Below are 14,573 nucleotides of genomic sequence, written 5' to 3'. Positions count from 1 at the left end.
GATGCATGGAGTGGACTCCTTGTTGTTTTTAAGTGACATGACTGACCTCTATCATGGATAGCTCTTTCCTCCTTTCCTTTCCTTTCCTTGAGTTTCCTTGAGTTTCCTTGAGTTTACATGGTTAAAAAAATGTCTGGCTTTTGGGTGCTATGATTTTATAAGTAAAAGCAAGTCTTAAGACATGTGCCTAGCTAATGGAGCAGAAGGTGGTGAGCTTTGCAATGGGGTTCTGAGACTCTGTAGGAATTCATTCCACAGGTCGAGCATTCAATTTATCCTCCATTATCAGTTCAGCTAATGCATTTATATACAACCCCCTTAGGGTATGTTTACAGTGCCACTGGGAATATGTCTCCCAGATCAGGCAGACAGACTTGCACTAGCTCTGCTTGAGCTAGCATACTAAAAAAAATCCGTGTGGATATTGTGGCATAGGTGAAGGCACAGGCTGGCCTCCTTTGAGTAAAAGCCTGGGTCATCCTCAAGTGGTTAGCCCATGCCACGGTCCATGCTGCCATGTCCACACTATTTTTAGCATGTTAGCTTGAGCAGAAGTAGTGCATCTGTCTACCAGAGCTGGGAGGCAAACTCCCAAGTGCACTGTAGACATATCCTCAGAGATTGGCCCAGACAATTATAATAGTGCAGCACACATCACTGGCATACAATGAGGTGACAGTGTGGCACTCACATATTATGGTGAGAAATGTGGTATAAAGCCAACAGTGGAAAACATGACAACCACTGAAGTGTGGATTAAAGCCTGGATCAGACATTCACAGCTGACTCCCAGCTCTGAAAAGCAGAGGCCAAACCCAAAGCCTAGCTCCCCCCTGAATTTTGGGGGCCAGTTGGACTCCTTTCTGGATTCTTGCTGCTACTCAGGCTCATCTCAAATAAGACATTGCTTTTTTCCCATGGTGGAAAGTGAACGCATCTGAAAGGTTTCAATGATTTGGGAATTATCTGTGAATGAACAGCAGTGGCCCATCCAAATATTAATCAGCCATGTTTGCACCCCTTTGGGTTTGAATACGCCCGATTTCCTTTGTGGTTGTTTCTCCGTTCACACTTGTCTTCTAAGATTATCTTTCCCCTTGCGATTCCGAATGATATTTCTCCATGTTTGTGGCAGACGGTGTGAGCATAATTCGTTTCCCCCCTTATTCAGGATGCTTGTGGAGCATGGTCAGACTGCCAAGACTTCTGGTTGGAAAATGTCAACCAAATATAGAAGGTCTGGACAAGAGCTGAATACTTTTTTTCCCCCTGCTGCTGTCTGTGTTTAAGGTTGTCTGCAGCTGCTGGAGTTACACAGAGGCTGAAAGAAAGAGTGACCACTTTTATTTTTTGACTGGGTTGTGAGCCAGTCTTACCACAAAGCTATTTTTTATGGTTTTATAAAGACCATAAGGGGAACCTTTGAAAAGCTACTTAGTCATCCAGTTAGTGACCACTGACTTCCTGGACTTTTTCACTCCTCTCTATGTCTCTCTCTCCCCCTCTCTCTCACACACACCCATGTTTAATAGAGATTTATACACCACTTCCTACAACTGTAAATCCTTGTCAATTATGGAGTGCATTTGATAGGCATTTCCCAGTTGCTTCCAATTACTCACTTGCACAAAACAGCTTTTCCTATCTTTTATACTGAAAACAATCACAAGGGTAGGTAACTTGCAAATTGATTGCAAAACAGACAGACGTCTGTTAAAGCTATTACAGCAGATATTTTTTTATATATATGTACCCTACAAAATAGAGCATTTGGTGGGCTCAGCACAGCTATCTAAGTTTAAAAAAAACAGTGCATTTTATGGGCAATTAAGAAGAAAAAAAGATCCTGGCCATGTTTTGGTTTTGGACTGCATTTAGGTGCTAGCCTAAGATTCAGGAGATCTGGGCATAATTCCAAGCCACAGACTTTCTGTATGACAGTGGGTAAGTCTTGCAGCCCCTATTAAGTATAACACTTTCACACTGGTTTAACTTTAAGTATGTGCTCAAGTCCCATTGATTTGAGCATTGGTAAATCTCTCTGTGCCTCAGTTTCCCAACTGAAAATTAGGGATAATATTCCCTTTCTCTCACCATTTCTCTGTCTTGTTAAGACTGCAGGTTCTTTGAGGCAGCGACTGTCTCTTACTATTGGCCAGTTCCAAACCCCACAGAATTTTACTCTGTTCTATATAGACTCCTATCTGTTCTCATCACCACGGTAGGATTGCATTAAATTATCTAATTAATGTCTGTCTGTCTGTCGCATCTGGTACATTCTCTCTCTACCCTCTCCCCCAGTGGTGAATTGTATGTGTAGTGCAGGGTTTTGTTTTGGTAGGGTTTTGTTTCTTCTTTTGTTCTTGGAATGCACTGGAGACAATATTTTATTACAGTAGGTGGAGATTGTTCTAGATTTGATTCTGACAAGTAGGAAGGAAGCAGTTGAGAATTTGAAGGCGGAAGGCAGCTTGGGTGAAAGTGATCATGGAATGACAGAGTTTTTTATTATAATGAATGGTAGGAGGCAAAACACCAGAATGAAGACAATGGTCTCCCAGAAGGCAGACGTTAGCAAACTCAGAGAATTGATAGATAAGATCCGGTGGGAAGCAAAGTAAAGGGGAAAAAAGAGTCAGGAGAGTTGGCAGTTCTTTAAAGAGGCATTATTAAGGGCACAAGCGCAAGCTATCTCTGTGCATAGGAAGGATAGGATGTATGGTAAGAGACCATCCTGGCTTAACCAGGAGACCTTCAGTGACCTGAAACTCAAAAAAAGAATCATATAAAAATGTGGAAGCTGGGTCAAATTACAAAGGATAAATATATATAAAAACCCACAAGCATGTAGGGACAAAATTAGAAAGGCCAAGGCACAAAACAAGATTACGTTAGCTACGGACATGAAGAGTAACAAGAAAACATTTTACAAACACATGAAAAGCAACAGGGAGACCAATGATGGGGTAGGTCCATTACTCAATGAGGAGGGAAAGGCAATAACAGAAAACACAGCAGTGGCCAAAGTGTTAAGTAGCATTTTTGTTTCAGTTTTCACCAAAAAAGTTTGCAGTGATCGGATGACTAACATAGCGAACATCAGTGTAAATGGGGTAGGATCTGAGGCTAAAATGAGGAAAGAACAAGTTAAGAATTACTTAGACAAGTTAGATGTCTTCAGGTCAGCAGGGCCTAGAATATGTAAGAAACTGGTGAAGAGATCTCTGAGCCATTACTGATTATCTTTGAGAACTCATGGAGGGCGTAAGAGATTCCAGAGGCCTGGAAAAGGCCCATCTATTAAAAGGGGGAATAAGGACAACCCAGGGAATTATAGACCAGTCAGCTTAACTTTGGTACATAGAAAGATAATGGAGCAAATAATCAACCAACCATCTGTAAGAACCTAGAAAATAATAAGGTGATAAATAACATTCAACTTGGATTTTTCAAGAACAAATCATGTCAAACCAACTTAATATCCTCCTTTGACAAGGTAACAAGTCTTGTGGATGGTGGGAAGCAGTAGCTGTGATATATCTCAACTTTAGTAAGGCTTATGATACCATCTGATATGACTTTCTCATTACCTAGAGGAATGCAACCTAGACAAACCTACTAGAAGCTGGGTGCAGAACTGGTTGGAAAATCTTACTCAGTGAGTAGTTATCAATGGTTCACAATCAAGCTGGAAGAGCATATCGAGTGAGATCCTGCAGGGATCTGTCCTGGATCCGGTCCTATTCAATATCATCATAAAAGATTTGGATAAAGGCATAGAGAGTACACTTATAACATTTTTGGACAATCCTAAGGTGGGAAGGGTTGCAAGTGCTTTGGAGGGCAGGATTAGAATTCAGAATGATCTTGACAAACTGGAGAACTGGTTTGAAATAAATATGATGAAATTCAATAAGGACAAATGCAAAGTACTCCACTTAGGAAGGAACAATCAATTGAACACATATGAAATGGGAAATGACTGCCTAGGAAGGAGCACTGCGGATAGAGATCTGGGGGTTATAGTGGATCACAGGCTAAATATGAGTCAACTATGAAGTACTGTTGCAAAAAAACCAAACATTCTGGGATGTATTAGCAGGAGTATTGTAAGCAAGACATGAGAAGTATTTCTTCCACTCTATTCAGCACCGATAAGGCCTCAACTGGAGTATTGTGTCCAGTTCTGGGCATCACACTTTGGGAAAGATGTGTCCAGAAGACAGCAACAAAAATTATAAATCTAGAAAACATAACCTATGAGTAGAGTGACAAGACGCCACATTTTTAAAGGGACAGTCCCATATTTAACCCTTCCTTCAAGTGTTCCAAATTTTTCTTTAAAACGGCAAATTGTCCCATATTTTCTGTCTCCCCTCCATCAGTACTGGCAGTTCCTGCTACTGGCCAGATCCCTGCTTGCCAGATGCCCACCCACTAGCAGTGGGCTGGTGGTGGGGCAAAGATGCAGCATGCAGGGCCAGATGCTGCTGCATGTCGGCTTACAGTCTCCATCTTTAAGCCCTCCTGCAAGTGTCTCGACTTTTTCTTAAAAATGGGCAAATTGTCCTGTATTTTCTGTCTTCTCCCCATCAGTACTGGTGGTTCCTGCTGCTGGCCAGATTCCTGCTCACTGGACGCCTGCCCACCAGCAGTGAGTAGAAGGGTCCAGTGACCGATGATGGGGTGAGTGTGCAAGGCTGGTGGTGGGGCGAAGATGGAGCATGCAGGTGCTTGTCTGTCAGTGCAGCCCTCGCTGTATGTCGGCTCGGCCAGCAGGGCCCCACCCCATCCCGTTTCTGGCTGGCACTGTTGCACACTGCAAGCTGCGGAGGCTGGTGAGTGTGGGAAGGCGCCAGGCAGCAGCCGGTTAAGTGTTGCTGCTGACGCCCACCCATCTGCCCTTTACATGCTCCCCCTCTCACTATCCTCTCCCCACTTTTCCCCTTCACGCCCCACCCCCCTGCAGCCCTGCTGCTCCTCCATATCCCCCCGGTGGTGCACATCCTGCTCCCAGTGCTGTGCGCAGAACCAGCCCCTGCTCGGGGTGCTCAGCTCACCAGCAGCCTGGCTGGCAGGTTCCTTCCTTCCCCCACTGCCTCAGCTAAGCTCTGGAGTGGTGTGCAGACCCAACCCTGCAGGTTCCACAGCAGCCCCCCAGGCTGGGGCTCTTCAGCCCCCCACCCACCGCCACCCTGGGTCCTGCTCCCAGGGAGTGTGGGGCTGCTCCATCCTCTCCCCTAGCACCTTCCACTGCTGAGCCACCTCTTGCAGTCCGGTTCCCTGGGCCCTGATGCACAATGCGTAACCCCTTCCTGCCCATGCTGTAGCCGGGGGACAGGAGGTGGCAGGATTATGTCGATGACCAGCAGCAGACTGGAGATGTTAGTTGCCTTTCGACGGGGGTGGGGTGGGGGAGAAAGCAAGTCCATTGCCTTCCCTCCCAAACAGTGCTGCTGGTCACATTCTGGTGTGAACCCTGACAGAAATCTGGGGAGTGGGGGCATATGACTCTCCATGCCCCTCCCCGCGATGTGTTGACTTGAGAACATACAGGATGAGAGGTAATGGGCTTAAATTGCAGTAAGGAATATTTAGGTTAGACATTAGAAAAAAAATCCTAACTGTCAGGGTAGTTAAGCACTGGAATAAATTAGCTAGGGAGGTTGTGGAATCTCTGTCATTAGAGTTTTTAAGAATAGGTTAGACAACCACTTGTCAGAGATGGTCTAGGTAATACTTAGAATCATAGAATATCAGGGTTGGAAGGGACCTCAGGAGGTCATCTAGTCCAACCCCCTGCTCAAAGCAGGACCAACCCCAACTAAATCATCCCAGCCAGGGCTTTGTCAAGCCAGGCTTTAAAAACCTCTAAGGAAGGAGATTCCACCACCTCCCTAGGTAACCCATTCCAGTGCTTCACCACCCTCCTAGTGAATTTTTTTTCCCTAATATCCAACCTAGACCTTCCCCATTGCAACTTGAGATCATTGCTCCTTGTTCTGTCATCTGCCACCACTGAAAATAGCCTAGCTCCATCCTCTTTGGAACCCCACTTCAGGTAGTTGAAGGCTACCAAATCCCCCCTCACTTTTCTCTTCTGCTGACTAAATAACCCCAGTTCCCTCAGCCTTTCCTTATAAGTCATGTGCTCCAGCCCCCTAATCATTTTTGTTGCCCTCTGCTGGACTCTCTCCAATTCATCCACATCCTTTCTGTAGTGGGGACCCCAAAACTGGATGCAATGCAATATTCCAGATGTGGCCTCACCAGTGCTGAATAGAGGGGAATAATCACTTCCCTCGATCTGCTGGCAATGCTTCTACTAATGCAGCCCAATATGCCGTTAGCCTTCTTAGCCATAAGGGCACACTGTTGACTCATATCTAGCTTCTTGTCCACTGTAATCCCCAGGTCTATTTCAGCAGATACTGCCGTTTAGCTAATCGGTCCCCAGCCTGTAACAGTGGATGGGATTCTTCCATCGTAAGTGCAGGACTCTGCACTTGTCCTTGGTGAACCTCTTCAGATTTATTTTGGCCCAATCCTCTAATTTGTCTAGGTCCCTGTGGACTCTATCCCTACACTCCAGCGCATCTACCTCTCCCACCAGCTTAGTGTCATCCGCGAACTTGCTGAGGGCGCAATACACATCACTAATGAAGATGTTGAACAAAACTGGCCCCAGGACCAACCCATGGGGCACTCCACTTGATACCAGCTGCCAGCTAGATGGCTCAGTGGTTTGAGCATTGCCCTGCTAAACCCAGCATTGTAAGTTCAATCTTTGAGGGGGCCATTTGGGATCTGGGGCAAAAATCTGTTTAGGGATAAGTCCTGCTTTGAGTGGAGGGTTGGGCTATATGAGGTCCCTTCTAACCGTGATATTCTATATTTAAGCTCACCAAAAATTTCACTGTTAAGCCAAGCTAGTCACCTGCCATATTTTCTATTCTTTCTGCACATCAGGATGGTTTCTTCCTGCACCCTCAATAAGGCTTCTTTAAAATACAGGCAGCTCTCCTGGACTCCTTTCCCCCTCATATTAGCCTCCCAGGGGATCCTGCCCATCAGTTCCCTAAGGGAGTCAAAGTCTGCTTTTCTGAAGTCCAGGGTCCGTATTCTGCTGCTCTCCTTTCTTAGTCCTGCCTGAGTGCAGGGGACTGGACTAGATTACCTAGCGAGGTCCCTTCTAGTCCTATGATTCTGTGATACGATAGATGTGCTGCTCTGGGTTTATAATTGAGAAGATGTGTGCCTTGCCCTTGGAACACAAGGTGGAGATGTTTGTGATGGTTTCCTAGGGGAGTTGGCTACATGGTCTTGATTGGGTGCCACAGAAAGGCTTCTGCACAGATGACTTTTATATTTATTGAAGAAATGATAAGTAGTATGATCTAGAAATCAGTGGAAATCCTTTAGTTGACTTCTACAGGCTTTGGATCAGGTCCTTTGTGAGAAGACACTAAAATGGAGCCCAAATCTCAGCTGTGGTCTACAAATCTGAAGTTAAAAAAATTCAGTAGTAGAGCTGGTCAAAAATTTGAATTTTTTTTTTTTTTTTTGCTATTAAAATAGCCTTTACAAAGTCAGAATTTTTCACCACCAAAATTTGAGGATTTTTTTTTTGGATGAAACTAGAAAATGAAAAAATTGTTTGTTTGGTTTTTTTAGGTGGCAAGATGAGAAAAAAGAAATGGTGGGAGAGGAGAAAAAAGAGATGTGGGGGAAGGAAAACTGAGAAAAAGTATAAAACAGCCCCTCCCCTCCAAAAAAAAAATCCAAGATAAATTTTCAGGAACAATTTGAGATACATGACAAGTATTGTTTTGAAAAGCTCTATTCACTAAAAATGGATCCATGCAAAGAGCAGGTGCTGTGTATTCTAAACACGGTAGGTCTGCTTCTCTCAGGGACCCTTAACATGTAGAATTTAAACAGAATTCTTACATATGTCAAAATTAGAGCTGTCAAACGATTTTTAAAAAATCACAACTAATCATAAGTGTAAAAAAAATAATCATGCTTAATCGCTGTTTTAATCACACTGTTAAACAATAATAGAATACCTATTTAAATTCAGCATGGAAGCATGTCCTCTCAAATGATGGTCGAAGCATGAAGGGTCATACATGTGTTTAGAAGATTTGGAACATGATTACCTTGCATTGTAGCTACAACAGTGCTATGCGAATGCCTGTTCTTACTTTCAGGTGACATTGTAAAAAAGAAGCAGGCAGCATTATCTCCCATAAATATAAAAAAATTGTTTGTCTGAGTGATTGGCTGAACAAGCAGGAGGACTGTGTGGACTTGTAGGCGCTAAAGTTTTACATTGTTTTGGTTTTGAGTGCAGTTATGTAACAAAACTTTTACATTCTACATTTGTAAATTGCACTTTCAGGACAAAGAGATTGCAGTACAGTACTTGTATGAGGTGAAATGAAAAATACTATTTCCTTCGTTTATCTTTTTGTAGTACAAATATTTGTAATAAAAATAATAATATAAATTGAGCCCTGTACACTTTGTATTCTGTGTTGTAATTGAAATCAATATATTTGAAATTGTAGAAAAACATCAAAAATATTTATAATAAATTGAAATTGGTATTCTATTATTGTTTAACAGTGCGATTAAAACTGTGATTAATTGCGACTGTTTTTTTAAAATCTAGTTAATTTGTTTTGCATAAAATGCTTGAGTTCACTGTGATTAATTGACAGCCCTAGTAAAAAGACAGCTTGGAGTCAGTTGCAGCATTTGCCAGACAATGTCTAGGAGGGTTGGCTGTGTTCTGCAGAGCCACAAAGCTTAGAAACTAGCAAATCATTCGTACTGAATCGAAAGTCACTGTCCTGTATACGGCAATGCATTCAGATTTTGGCAGCGGGCCTGTCAGTTTGGGATAACACAGCTTGTTTGGGAATTTTTTTCCCATTCTCTGGGAAGAGATTCGGTCCCATGAGAATAAAATAATGTCATAAAAATGTAGGGATTGTAAATTGGGGTCCAGATTCTCAGCTGGTGTATACCAATGTAGCTCCATGAACTTCAGTTACTGGCAACATTTTCACGAGCTGAGGATTGGGCCTGCCACATAGGAATTATGGACACTGCATGGATTTATGGGGAAAATTATAAACACTGTGTGGTCTCCTTGGGCTTGATTCGGCAAGGTGCTCGGCACCCTTTCTATGAATGAAAGCTGAAAGGACTCAGTACCGTACAGCTGTGGCATCCTGTGCTGGCCTTTGCCACATTAATACATCAGAAAGGCCAATTTGCAGTTACAGTATTTGGGATAATTTAAATCTCCATTTCCATACACTCAAACATTTGGGAATTTATTTGCTTTCTGACACTTATTTTTAAATAACATTTATATTCTCTTTTCTTCTTCAGCTAGTTTACAGCCTTAACTCTGGGTTAAAGTTTTTGTTTTGCTGGACTTTCATGTTAAGTGTGAGCTTTCAAAGCTTGGCCATTTGAAAATTTACTTCATTAAAAATACTAGTGATCAAACAGGAATGTATTAGTATGTATTGTTTGTGCTACATTAGTGCTGAGCGACCACAGCTGAGATCAGGGCCTTATTGTGTTAGGCACTGCATACACACAGGGGTTCTCAAGCTTTCCACAATAACTGGTTTTCTGAATATATGAGACCTGCTCACAGCCCCCTTGGAGGCCCCGGAGCCCTGCTTGAGAACCGCTGCAGTAAGAGACAGTCCTAGCAATCTAAACAGACAACTCAGTCAGAGGGTGATAGTGAAAACAGAGGCAGAGAGAGGTGACATGGCTTGCAAGCAGCACGTCAGTACCAAAGCTGGGAACAGAACCCAGGGCTCTTTCCTATCATTTAAAACTAGCTGAAAAAACATGGTTCAAATTAAAAATTGTCTCTGTTTGGAGACCGAGTATGGAAAATGTAATCTCAGAGGAGAACATTTCAGAAAGTTATAAGGGATTTATACTTTAAACTATTTTGTAACCCTAAGGATACCAGTCACTACCAGCACCATTATGTTATCTATCACAGACTTCTATTTAGTGACGGAAAAAACAAAATATGATTCATTCATCTAACTCAGGGCTGGGCAAACTTTTTGGCCTGAGGGACACATCCGGTTTCCAAATTGTATGGAGGGCCGGTTAGGGGACACTGTGCCTCCCCAAACAGCCAGGCATGGCCCGCCCCCCACCCCATCAAACTCCCCCACTGCTTCTCGCCCCCTGATACTCCCCCGGGACTCCTGCCCCATCCACCTCCCCCACTCCCTGTCCCTGACAGCCCCCCCAGGACTCCTGCCCCATTCAATCCCCCCTGTTTTCTGTCCCCTGACAGTCCCTGGACCTCCTGTCACCCCATCCAACCCCTCCTCTCCTTCCTGACTGCCTCCCAGGACCCCTGCCGCATCCAACCACCCCTTATCCCTGTTCCCTGACCGCCCCCAGACCCCCTGCCCCTGACTGCCCCCCGCTACTCCATCCAACCCCCCCTCCTTCCTGACTGCCCCCCTGGGATCCCTGCCCCCATTCAATCCCCTGTTTCTCCCCAAACCACCCCGCCCCCTATCCACACCCCTGCCCCCTTCCCACCACCCCAAACTCCCCTGCCCTCTATCCAACCCCCCTGCTCCCTGCCGCCTTACCATGCCGCCTGGAGCACCGGTGGCTGGCAGCACTACAGCTGCGCTGCCCAGAGCACCAGGACAGGCAGCCGTGCTGCTGGCTGGACCCAGCGCCACCACCGCGCAGCACAGAGACTGGGTTAGGCTGCCTCAGGAGCTCGCAGCCCCGCCACCCAGAGCATTGCACCGGCGGCACAGTGAGCTGAGGCTGTGGGGGAAGGGGACAGCGGGGGAGGGGCAGGGGGCAGCGTCCCGGGCCAGGAGCTCAGGGGCTGGGCAGGAGGGTCCCGCGAGCCATAGTTTGCCCACCTCTGATCTAAGTAATAATTTTTCATGAGAAAAAAAAGAACAATGTTCGGGGCAGAGCAGTGTGGGGGAGGGGAAGGGTTGTTAATAAGTTCCAAAGACTTCATGAAATGCAAAATTGCACTGAATTCTCCAGTTCCTTGTGCTGAACATAACAATCTAAACCTTTCCCAAGAGAACATGCAGACTCTGGGCCTGATTTTGGCCTCAGATATACATTTGCAACTCCAGCTGAAGTCTTGCAAGCACGTGTTTGAGAATGGAATTTTGGCTATTAAGGACCTGATCCAGAATCCATTGCAGTCAACAAATAGATTCTCACTGAGTTCAACGTGCTTGCGTCAGGCCTGATCATTACTGGATGGCTCTCATCATCAGATAGGTTCTAGCAGGGAAAGTGGATTAAAAGTCAGCAAGACTTGGTATATGACACTGAAAACGCACGTAAGAATAAAGGCCAAAAAGAATACAAGAGTACCGCAAGTACAGGCATAGTTTTTGCCCTCCTTAAAAAAAAATTGGCATTGATTAGCGTATGTAAGAGAATGTGCTGTTTAACACTGCAGCTTCCATTCCAAAAATACTGGCAACATCTCATCTCGAGTCTCAACCAATTGATGGATGGTAGCAACGAGGCAGAGTAATGGCTGTAATGTGTTGGAGCAGCGCTTCACCCGAGGCTGACCAGCCCCACCTCTCCTTGTCCCAGCTACTCTGGAACCCCGTCAGAAATCCAAAGCTGCATATTGCAGGAAACGTACTCGTTTCTCTTCAGTTTTCGGAGGAAATGGATGTATCCACAGGCCTTGAAGAAAACAGCATTTGCCGTTCAAACAGCAAGTACAGAATTACAGCCCGATCGAAAGCCCATTGAAGCCAATGGATAGACTCCCATTGACTTCTGTGGGCTTTGGATTAGGGCTTTCTGTGACCCCCATGTAAGCAGCCTTTGGTTGTGCCTTCTCTTCGACAGCCTGGACACTTACATATGTTGGTGTCCCAGGGGAGGGGGGCCTTCTGGGTGCTGAAATGAAATTCAAATAAATAAGCCTAGTGCTGTCCTGCCTGACACCCTGCTCAGCTCCAGTGAAGTCAGTGACATTGCTGTGGTGGAATTTAGCCCATAAACTTAAATTTACAAACCAAACCAAACCAAACCTGTAGATGCTCCATAAGTGTCCGATGTTCAGAGGGCAGGTGCTCTGCACGTTTTGAAAATCATGTCTCTTTAAGGTGGCTCATCTTGCGCACCCAAAACTTGAGGAATCCAAAATCACTTGGCTTTATATTTTATAAATACTATTGAAGTGTTTTTAGAAAAACAAAGCCAGATTCTAATCCCCCCTCACACACACACATACACACCCAACACACATACACACTCACTTTCTCCAGTGCTTCGGGTACCATTGAGATTACAGAGCAGCAAGAAATCCAGCCACCTCAGTACATCTGTGTTGTGGTGGAAGTAACACAGAGCTGGCCTAGCCATCCCTACCACACTCCCCCATCCCCTTCTGGCTCCAGCATAAGGGAGAAAGCCGGGGTGTGGTCAGATTGCTGCTGCACTCTGGTGACCCCCAGCCAGTGTAACAGGATTGTGCAGGGCTAATTTCTCCTGTTATAATCTGCCCTGAGCCACGGCCACGCAGAGCAGCCCTGCTCAAGGGACAGACCCAGGAACAAGCTGTGACTCCGTGTGACAGTTCCTCTCCTGCTCCCACTTGGCTCTGAGGCGGGGAGCACATTACTGTTTGGGGGAGCTGCTCACTGAACTCCATGCATCCAGGTAGCTACTCTGGCTGGCAAATGGGAGGGCATATCCAGGCCTCTTTCGCACTCCTGGTCCCTCCCCCACCATGTGTTTTCAGGGCAAAGGAACAGGTGAGTAGCCCTTGATCTCCTCCTCATAGCCAGAGTCACCATCTGAGCAGAACCAAGCAGGGTTTACACCCAGTTCCTCTCGAGCATAGTAGAGCAAGGACCATGACAACCTACCCCTTGGCGTATAGAGATTAGGGAGAGCTGCACTCTGCATGTTGGAAGAACTGGGTTTTGTCCCCAGCTATCCCAGAGTCTGTTTCCTCATCTGCAAAAGGCAGGTGATACTTGACTAGCTGACAAGACCGTTGAGGATTCATTCATGGATGTTTGGAAGAGGCTTGGAGAGCCCTACAGAAATGTAAAGCATCCTCTGTATTGGATCAGCAATTGGTGGAAATGTCCTTGCCAATTCCATAAATGGCGAGTGGCACAGACATTCTTCCAGCTCCATTTTAATGTCTCTTCCATCTGCTCCAATGATTGAACTAACTGCCCGAAATCTGGAGCTTTCCCAAAGACCTGAATGGCCAGCAGTGCCTGTGAGTGGGGGAAAAAAGTCAGACTTAAGCAACTCTTATTGCTGGCCACATTCCACTCTATTCCCCTTCTTTAGACAAGTTTCTGTGCTTTTTACAACTGGCTTGAGTTAGAAGGACTATTTTCTGGCTGGCTGAAGAATTTTTAAAAAATAAATTTATTCTCTCACACACATGCTTATGTTGGAGAATTTTTGTCTTTTCTTCATCTCGCTTTGTTAAAACAAAATGATTGGCAATCTGCACACTAAGCAGTAGAGCTGAGAGCAGGTGCTCTGATATTCAAAACACTTGGTCTTGTCACCTATGATGGATGCATCAGATGACCTGCCAAGAAACTCTTGCTGCAAACAGGGTAGTGGAGACTTGGAATTCACTGAATTTCAGAGCCAAAAGTCAGGTATTGGCCCCGAATACTTCAGATATCAGCTTTTTCCATTTCACAGTTCTAGGATAAAATAATATTTGTAGTGTGACCTCTGAGAAAAATCTCACCACCAAAACTCTACTGAAAAAATTATGCTTCACTTGAGTTAAGCATTGCTTTTCAAGATAGCACTTATGCACATGCTTCACTTTAAGCAAGTGATTAAGTCCCATGACATTAAAGGTAAGCCCATGTTTAAGTGCTTTCTTAGCTCAGCGCCTTTCTGCTGAAGTTTTTTGGAGCCAGATCCTCAGCTGGTGCAAACTGGCACAGCTCCACTGAAATCAATGGGGTGATGCCAATTCACACCAGCTAACAATCTGTCCGTTATATTCCTAACATTCAGCTATAGCCTTCTCAGTGTTCAGACAGTTGCTTACAAAGGGCCTCTATAGTTTGAAACTCTGTTATAAAATAAATATAATACCTAGGTATCGTCCTTTTATACCTTTGTTCATGATTACCTTCGGAATGACTCATCCTCAAATATACCTGATGGGTGATTTCACAGCATTTTCCTTTAATACATGGATACGTCTGCTATAGCCTCTGTTGCCGTTTCTTTTTTTGCTTCCCAAAGGAATACTGTGATTGTTCAGTCCGTTCTGGATGACAACAGCAACTGGCTGTGGGGTACTGTACATATCTATAGCTATCCATCTTCAGTTCTAAACACAGTCCTAAAACGCAATGGCCCAGAGCCTCAGCTGGTGTAAAGTGATGTGCCTCTATAGCAGGACTAATTAATACTGCCAAAAGATTTGAGTCAATAATTTTTTCTAAAAGTTCTCCAGGTTGAAGGAAGAATGTCAGAATGTGTTCTCTGGTTGTTAAAGCTGGGTGTAG

This window comes from Mauremys reevesii, linkage group 6 (assembly GCF_016161935.1).
Source record: "Mauremys reevesii isolate NIE-2019 linkage group 6, ASM1616193v1, whole genome shotgun sequence".
NCBI classification, from domain to species: domain Eukaryota; kingdom Metazoa; phylum Chordata; order Testudines; family Geoemydidae; genus Mauremys; species Mauremys reevesii.
The sequence above is the reverse complement of the archived record's forward strand: the minus strand, read 5'-3'. Positions refer to the sequence as shown.